The sequence below is a fragment of the Zea mays genome, chromosome 5, assembly GCF_902167145.1.
Source record: "Zea mays cultivar B73 chromosome 5, Zm-B73-REFERENCE-NAM-5.0, whole genome shotgun sequence".
Lineage (NCBI taxonomy): Eukaryota > Viridiplantae > Streptophyta > Magnoliopsida > Poales > Poaceae > Zea > Zea mays.
Window position 1 is genome coordinate 142,396,395 of NC_050100.1, and position 9,034 is coordinate 142,405,428.

Consider the following 9,034-nt stretch of genomic DNA (forward strand, 5'->3'; position numbering starts at 1 on the left):
CCAAGAGTCATCGGTACTCGCCATGTCGTGCGCGTTCGACGACTACTATATCAAGGTATGTGGCGTCATCTTGGCGCCGGAGGTGACGCAGAGGAGGACCGACAAAAATGACCACTTGCCATCGTCAGGGTAGCTTTTGTGCCGGCCTGCCTTTAATTCTCTTCGCAGACACATACATTTGCCCTTTTTGTTTAAGCAAGCGTGTATGGTGGTGCGTACCTGATGACTGACAATATATGAGGAAACTTGTACTGGCAGGTGTGGCACATGCTCTTTAATGATGAGACCATGCAAATTGTGGCATATATCAAAGTCTACATGATATTGATGGTTGCAATATAGTAGTGAAACAACTAAATTAAAATAACAAAATTTATGTATGACCAGGATTACAAATGGATTATGAAACATTTTTTATAACAATATAAGATACATTTTGTATATAAGTTATCATGTTATTATATGTTCCCGTTGCAACGCACGGGTACTCACCTAGTATATATATATTGTATATTATGAGCTCGTATGTATATATATATATTGTATATTATGAGCTCGGGTCTTTTAATAACTAGAGTAAGCCTAGGTCAGACGCTGCAATTCGGTCGAGCCGGACCAGGTTCGGTCGTCTATAAAAAGACCCGAGGTGCTAGGGTTTAGTTTTTCATGCCCCATCTCGATTTATTAGCGACGACACACCCAGGCACGTGTGACGGCGGCGGACCCCCGACTGATGGCTGCGGTGGCGGTGGTTCCTCGATCCGAAGTAGTGGCGGTGGTTCCCAAGTCGGTGGTCGCGGCTCCCCGATCCAGAGGGCGAGCGACGGCGGGGCTCCTGTGCGGGCAAGTGGCGGCGTCCCCGGGGCCCCGAGGTGGCGACACTCCCAAAGCGAGCGAGCAAGCGGCGCTCCCCGACGTGCGAGTAGCGACGGCATCGCACGAGGCACGAGGTTCGAGTGGCGTCATGGAAGGTGCGAGGTGCGCGCAGCGACGATCACGCGTGACATCCTTTGATCCGGCGCAGTTCGGGTGGTCCGATTGACAACCTCCATCTGTGTTTGTGTCGTCGATGACGTCCTCCGGCGACTACCTCATCCGATTCGTGTTTTATGCCCACCACATGCACTATTTACACTAAAAACTCTACGATTTTATGCTTGAACACGGAGTTCGTATATCAATTTACTGCATGCATATTTTTGCATGCACATTGGAAAGACAATTCCTTAATTTATGATATTTGTAATTACCATAAAAAATCAAATCAAACCATTTATGTTCGTAAATGCCAGATTTTTACGTCTGCCATAAAACTGTCCCTAATTCCCGCGTGTTCGTAATTACCATAAAAAATTAAATCAAATCACTGATGTTCGTAACTGCTACATTCTCCCTAATTCCTGTTGGCGGTCTTAGTTTGACCGATATTAGGTTTTTTATCAATTATGCTACACGGTGTAACTATTTATGCGACGTTGTATAAGAATTTATGCTCTGTGTGACTCATGTCATCCAATTTTTTGCGCGCGTGCAGTGTAAAGGAAAATATAATCCAAAATTTGCGCGCATGCAATGGAAACTCCCACGATTTGCTATAATTTTTGGATCCACATAAAAATAGAATCTCTGCCATAAAAATAGGATCGTAAATACAACCCACTAGAGCTATCAACCACTCACATTGGCTCGGTATTTACGCTTATAACTGAGCGGTTTTATGCTCAAAATTTAAGGTTTTTACGCTTGAACCTGACGTAGCGAACCACATGCCAGATTTTTTATCAAGTGTACCACATTGCATATATACATACATCGTGTAGCATAATTTATATACCTTTAATTATATATCATAAATTGATTCTAACGAGCATGGTTGCATGGTTGTTGGAGCGATCCTATATTTATGGAGAAAATAAAGCATTTAAATAAGATTTTTTTATTTCCATGTATGTCAATCCATTTCCTTTCATCTCACATCTTGTCATCCTAAATTTGTGCGTATGCAACAGGAAACATATTTTTACCAGTGTACCGAATTGCATAAATATCTATATCGCATAATTAGTATCAATATATATGATAAACTAGTTCTAACGAGTTTAGCTGCATAACTGTTGGAGGGATCCTATATTTATGGAGGAAATAAAGTATTAAATACGATTTTTTTCCATGCATGTCAATTCATTTACTTTCATCGTACATTCTTTCCATTTTAAATTTGTGTGCATGCAGTAGGTAACATATTTTTATGCGTTGTACCGAATTGCATAAATATGTACACCTTGTAGCGTATTTAGTATCAGTATATATCATAAACTGGTCTTGATGAGCCTAACTGCATGGCTGTTGCAGCGATCCTATATTTATGGAGAATAAAACATTTAAAAATAGAAACCGCCACACATCTTTTTTCTAAATTTACGCGTATGCAGGGAACGTGTTTGACTCATGCATGCATTCCTTTTTTTTTGCTCGCACAGACGTGGTTTGGGTGGCGCACTCGACAACCTGGCTTGGTGTGACGGAATCTCTCAAGTAATTAGGCCCACCTACAATTGTCCTTGTCCAACAGACCTCAGACAACCCTGTAGGTGCCCCTGAACTACTTGACAAGTTCGGTATCTTCTTTCTTACCTTTCCAGGAACGTTTCACCCGTCTTGCAGACATTACAAATCATCGGAGATAAAGAAATGCGGAAGTGATTACATAAACTTACATTTATTAAAAAGTAAGCTCAAGTTGTTTATTACAGACCAGAAATATAAACGAGTGCAGAGTAGTATTATTACATAACTAAGGGAGGCAAAAACTCCTCCCGATAAGTTTTTCACAAAAGTTTTCTTATGGAGGACTATGTCCTCTCGCATCTTCACTCTTGTTTCTCCTCCTTAGGAACCACCCTGGTACAGTAGCAACAGAAATCTGCTACTTCCTCACCTAAAAACAACGAAGGGATAAACCCTGAGTATGGAATTACTCAGCAAGTCTTACCCGACTAAAGAAAAGACTCTCAAGGGTATGCTGGTTTAAGGGAGTCAAGGTAAGGCTTCTCAATAATCAAAGACTCTGTTTTGCAGAAATGCTTACTAAAGTGGATCCTTAAAAATCCAGTTTTATTGGTCAAGTTAAGTAAACTTACCTATCTCTAGAGTTCTCTCTAACCTAGTTCAAACACTTATCCTGAACTAGCCAAGTTCTTAATTCTTCCTTCATCTTCACTGGATTGCTACGTGTAGGGCAGTGACCAAGTCTTCATAACCGCGAAGGTACGGCGATCCAAATCGATTATACTCAGCTGAGGATCTCCAATCACACGACATATGTAGCACTTAACCCTTGCATATGTCAACCCGCCACCGGGTTTCTTAAGACCAGATCAGGTTCACGCAAACCGAGAACACAGATACACCACCGTTCAGCCTCTTGCCACGGAGGGTACACGCTACTCTCGCCACCGCTCCACGCCCATTTCGTGTTATCTTATTCTGGCCTTAGTCTGCCCGAGGCAAGGCTTACCCATGACGAGGCATGTGACCAGTTAAAGGGTCCTCGATCATCAAGCCTACATCGACAAGGTCCTTAATCGACTCAGACGGAGACACTACACCGAGACTCTCTTCTCGTGCAAGTCACCCGCCCGGTCTCAGCTTAATCTTTTCAACCCAAAAACTTGGTACCTGGCAGAGGTACATCTTTTCCGATGTTGAATCCATCACGGCCGTGATGGATTCACCATCAAGTTTTATTTTTGAAAACAACCCTCCCACTTTGCCAAACATCTTTTGTAAAACAAATCCTTTTGTTTTTCTAAAAGAAAGACTAAGCATAGTAAAACCTTTTTGTAAAAACAGGATTTCAAGGAAGGTAATCAAGTTCAAGGAAGGTAATGCAGGAATTGTTTAAGCATTCAACTCCTATCACCTAATGTAGCAAGCAAGTGAGAAAGATTTTTAAAATATCAAGGGAGGTGGCAAATGCACCGGGGCTTGCCTTCGTTCGTAGGTGAGTCTGGCTCGGATCCACAAATATCAAAGTAGAAGCAGTTTCCTGCCTGAGAATCCGAGGGTGGTAGTGTCTTTTCTTCAGTGACTTCCACTTCTTCTTCACGTTCTAACATAACCATATATATACATATATAAGAATGAATGACATGTAATGCTCATGAGAGTGCGAAGATAATAAAGATTTATTATCTAAGTCTTGAATACAACTTTCCTTCACGGAACTCCGAGAACTTAGGGTTTCCGGAGTCAGTAAAGGAGTTCAAAGGGCAAGGTGTGGGGGTTTTGGGGTTTAGTGATCAAACAGGGTCCAAATCAACCCAAACTCTACCCAAGGCTTCTAAATAAGATTTAGAACTCATATAAAAAGTTTGGGCATTTTTGGGATAACCATTTATTTTCTAAAAATCCAGAACTATTGCTTTAGACTACTTTAAATGCCTTAAAATTTCTTATTTAACCTAAAAATCATGAAACTATTTTTATTAAATTCTAGGGAAAATAAGAAGCCTAGGAAAATTGGTTTCACAATTTTAGGATTTTTCTACATTTTTCTATAATTATTTTAGCTCTGGAATAAAAAGAAAAGGAAAAGGTAGCAACAGTAGTGGGCTGATTTCAGCCCACACAGCCCAGTCCAAAGGGAAAGACGCGCGCGCCCGCGCCCGCGGGGCAGATTTGCACAGAGGTCCTCAGGGTTTCGGCTAATTAGAAAAGACTTCTATTACTATTTTTTGTGTCGCTGACGGATTACAGAAACACCCTCAGGTTTCTAATCCTTCACAGGGGAAGGTCCTCGACGGCGTTCACGCGCGGCCGAGCTCCGACGAGCTCGTAGGCCGGCCGATTGGGGCAACAGCTAGGGTTCCCGAGCGGCGGACATCAAATTGGACCTATTCCGAGCTTTTCCCCTAACCTAATTTCATCTATGGCCAACTAATGAGCTCTGGCCACGACGATCGCGGGCGGTGCTAAGGGTTGATCGCGTTCCCGGCGATTAAGGGGGACTTAGTTCAATTGGGTTGGCCGGTGAGCAGCACAGGTACACGAGAGCACTCAAACGAGGGAGCAATTGGTATGAACTAACCTGAGCTGAGCTAGCCGCAGCGAGGTGTGTTTCACGGCGGCGGAGACCGAAATTGGGGGAAATTGGAAATTGGTGAGCTCTGGAGGACGATTGAGGGTGGGAGTGGGGGCTCTGGTTTCACGATGAGGTAGCGCAGCTGCCCGCGCCATCAATTTATAGAGGGCATCGACGGTGGCCGGGAATTTGGAGAAGGACGCGCGGCGGCCGGAGGTGGAGAAGAACACTGGCGCGCGTGAATTGGTGTCCCATGCTGTGGCAACCTCACCGGCGTTGATTAGACAGCAGTGGGGAGTTACGGCGACGCGGTGGAAAGGTTGAGCCACGCGGCGCACGGCCGAGAGGCGGCGGTCACCGGCGAGCCTATCGTTCCAGCCGCAAAGCGGAAAGGGAGGCCACGGTGAGTCACCGGAGTGACCTCCAGCGCGCGGGCGGTGAAGATCTTTTACCCCGAGAGGTTATCCACAAGCCACGAGCGCGAATCCGGACGGCGGCAGCACGAATCGCGACGAAGGTCGTCGGCGGTGAGCTGAGCTGGTGTTCTGATCCGATCGGCTACTGTACCATGGAATTCCTCATTCAGACGAACTGACAACCCGATTTGCAGAGCCAATAACTTCCAATTTTGTGTGGTGACTAAGCTAGCTCTCTGTACCAAAATTATAGCCTGACAATCCAGCTACAATTTTGTCATAGCAATCTTGATCAAATTCTCAATAATTCAAGCTTGAATTCATGCTTAAAGTTTCAGTGATTACACTGTCTGTCTGAAAATTCAGACATTGGCACCCTGACAGCCCAACTTCAACCTTAATTATCTCCAGATTTTTCTCAATAACATGGCTTGCACTCTTAAGCAAACTTGTTATCCTATGATTGGGCTACAATGTTGATGTGGTGACCTAGGGCAAAATCTCTTTTGTTTAAAAGTTACAAGGTCACAAAGATGAGCACAGTACACTGAAATTCAGACTTAGTCAAAAGAGTTCAAATGTGGCTCTTTTGCAAATAAGTCCAAAACTCAGGGTTTGGCTTGCAAATCATCCTAAATGTGAACCATGTGACTTTATATGTTTAAACATAGTAGTTTTTACACTTTAGTCCAAAGGTGCATCAATTTTGCACATAAGCCCCTAGGTTTTAGACTTAGGGTTTTCTAGGGTTCAAATGGGGATTTTTGGTATCCCAGAGGTATAAATGTGATTCAACTTTGTTTTTGGGGACATTTTATGACTATTTCCCTAAAGCCTTTAGGTTTTTCTCAATTTGGGTTAGGTCTTACCCCTTTAATCCCTATTTAGGGTTAAGTTCCCTATCCAGGGTTCTATTTGCAAAATGCTATAACAATACAACTTGTTTGAAATTTTTGCCTAGTGAATGCACTCTAGGTGTATCAAACATATGCAATGCCAATGCTTATGATGCCATGCTCAAGTTTTAGTTACAGTAACACCAGGGGTGTTACACTTGGGGAGTGGGTGGGTACGCCGAGCTGGTCCAGGTCGTAGGGGTGATCGACCTGGACTTCTGGGCTTTTCGATAGACATGGGAAGCTCCAGGCAGGGTAGTGGTCATGCGTGTGGTCAGGTCGGTCTGTGGGGTGCGTGCGTTCGCGCGATTGTGGGGCACGTTTATGCATGCGTAAACATGTGTTATGTTTTGCGTAAACAGAAGGTGCACACGTGGTGGAGTCGAGTTGGGATGGACGAAGGTGGGCCAGCGTCTTGTTCGCTGGTCGGGTAGTTGGTTCCTACTCGTGTTTATGCTAGCATATTGAATGGTTCAGACTTGCATAACAGGAGAGCGGCAACAAACTTTTCATTGGTTCGTTCAGGTGGGTCCGCACACCACCGTGATTAGCGTGTCCACGAAGCTGGAAGTTACCGTATATATCGGAACAGAAGATATAGAGCTAATCGTGCGTGGGAGCTCAGGCGGATTTCAGCATAAAACGTGAACCAAAACAGCGTAAATGGGTATGAATTTTAGTATAAATTATCGATCTATTTCATAACAAAAACATGTATGGAAACAAAAAGTCTGATTTAAATGCTTTATTTCCTCCATAAATATAGGATCTCTCCAACATCCATGCATCAAGGCTCGTTAGAACCAATTTATTATATATACTGATACTAATTATACAACACGGTGAAGTTATTTATGCCCTACTGTAGGCTGCGTAAAAATTTGTTTTCTACTGCATGTGCACAAATTTAGGATGACAAGAATATGAGTTGAAAAGGAAATGAATCGACATAAACGAGATTTATGGAATCGTGGCAAATGACCTCATTTCTTAGAGTGGTTACCTTTTTTGAAATTTCTATTTTGTTTCGTAAATGTGTGGGTTGTAAATATATCTTATACATATGGCATAAATGGTAGGAACCCAATACACATTGGATTAAGTAAACGAGATAATGCATAAAATTAATAAATCATTTGCATAAAATGTGAGTAGAAATATCATAAACAGACAAATAGATGGAAGCAGAGTCATGAACTGAAATATAGGTCATTAAAACCTATTGACATTGGTATAAATATGTATACAAAATAGCATAAAAATAGGACCGCCGCCCTGCGGAACCGCCGCCTCGCATCTGGGATGCACGACCACTTCGTGCCTTGGGGAGGATGCCGTCGTCGCTCGCGCCTAGGGAAGTCTGCCATCGTCGCTCCCACCTTGGATGGCATCATAGTCGTACGCGCTCAGGGGTCGACCCTCGTGCGCATGCATCCCAAGATCCATTGCACCAACCGCTCCTACCTCGCTGTCATGCACGCCTTAGGGGTGTCATCGTTGCTCATGTGCCCCCGAGATCCGTCGTCGCGCCGTCGCAGCCGCTCCCACGTCACCGTCGTGCGCACCTCAAGGGGTCGCTGCCGCGTGCACCTTAGGGAGACGCTGTCGCGCTCGTGCCGCCCGAGATCCACCGTCACGGCCGCTGCCACATCGCCGTCATGCGCACCTCATAGGGCCGTCGCCGCGTATGTGTCACACCCGGTTTTAGAAGGCAAACCGAATGCGAACCATGTACGTGCCAGGATCAGTTATTCACGTACACAGCAGTTACATAATATGGACATCATCACACAGTGCTCAAAATAGTATTAATAAGGAAAATAGTCGATTACATCATACGTCTGAGACGTCCATATAGTTCTTACAATAAATCAAAGTGCGGAAAAGAAACGTAGATAACGCGGCCTTCACAGGCAGCCGACTGGGGGTTGCCGCTAACCCACACCTAGAACTCGTCGTAATCTTGGAACTCCTGGAAGTCTCCTTCCACAGCTTCATCTTCGCCTGAGCAGTGGTTGCAATGCTGACAACCTGGGGGGGGTTTGGTGTGTAGAGCAAGGGTGAGTACACATCAACATACTCAGCAAGTATCCTGTTTGGCTGTAGTGGACTAGCTTTATGTGGGGATAAGTCAAGCAGTTGCTTTTAGTTGGTCAGATTATTATTTACTAGTAGAAAGCCAAGTTTTAGCATTAACCCAAGTTATTAACCCGATGTACCCTTTCCAAACGGAAAGAATACCACTTACCAGCACCATAGTCATAACCAAAACCATCAATCTCATAACCACCTGTACCACAATGTCTCTGATCAAGTACCACTAATCACTGGAGCTCCCTTGGCCGCTCATAACCGCGAGCACGGCTGATATATCAGTTTCATAACACTCTGCAGAGGTTGTGCACTTTACCCACAAGCCGTGATTCCCTCTTGCCTCGGGCCGATCAAACCCTTAAACACTACCAAGGTGAATAGGCAGGGTTTCACTACGTAGCCTTTACAAAGATTCCCCGGGGCTGTAGCCACCCGTTAGGTTTCCTAAATGCACCGCACTCCTCCCCAAGGGGCGAACCCAAACTTGGCAGAGCGAGCCGCATACACCGAGCCCCATTGACGACACGACGGCTAAGTGAACTACA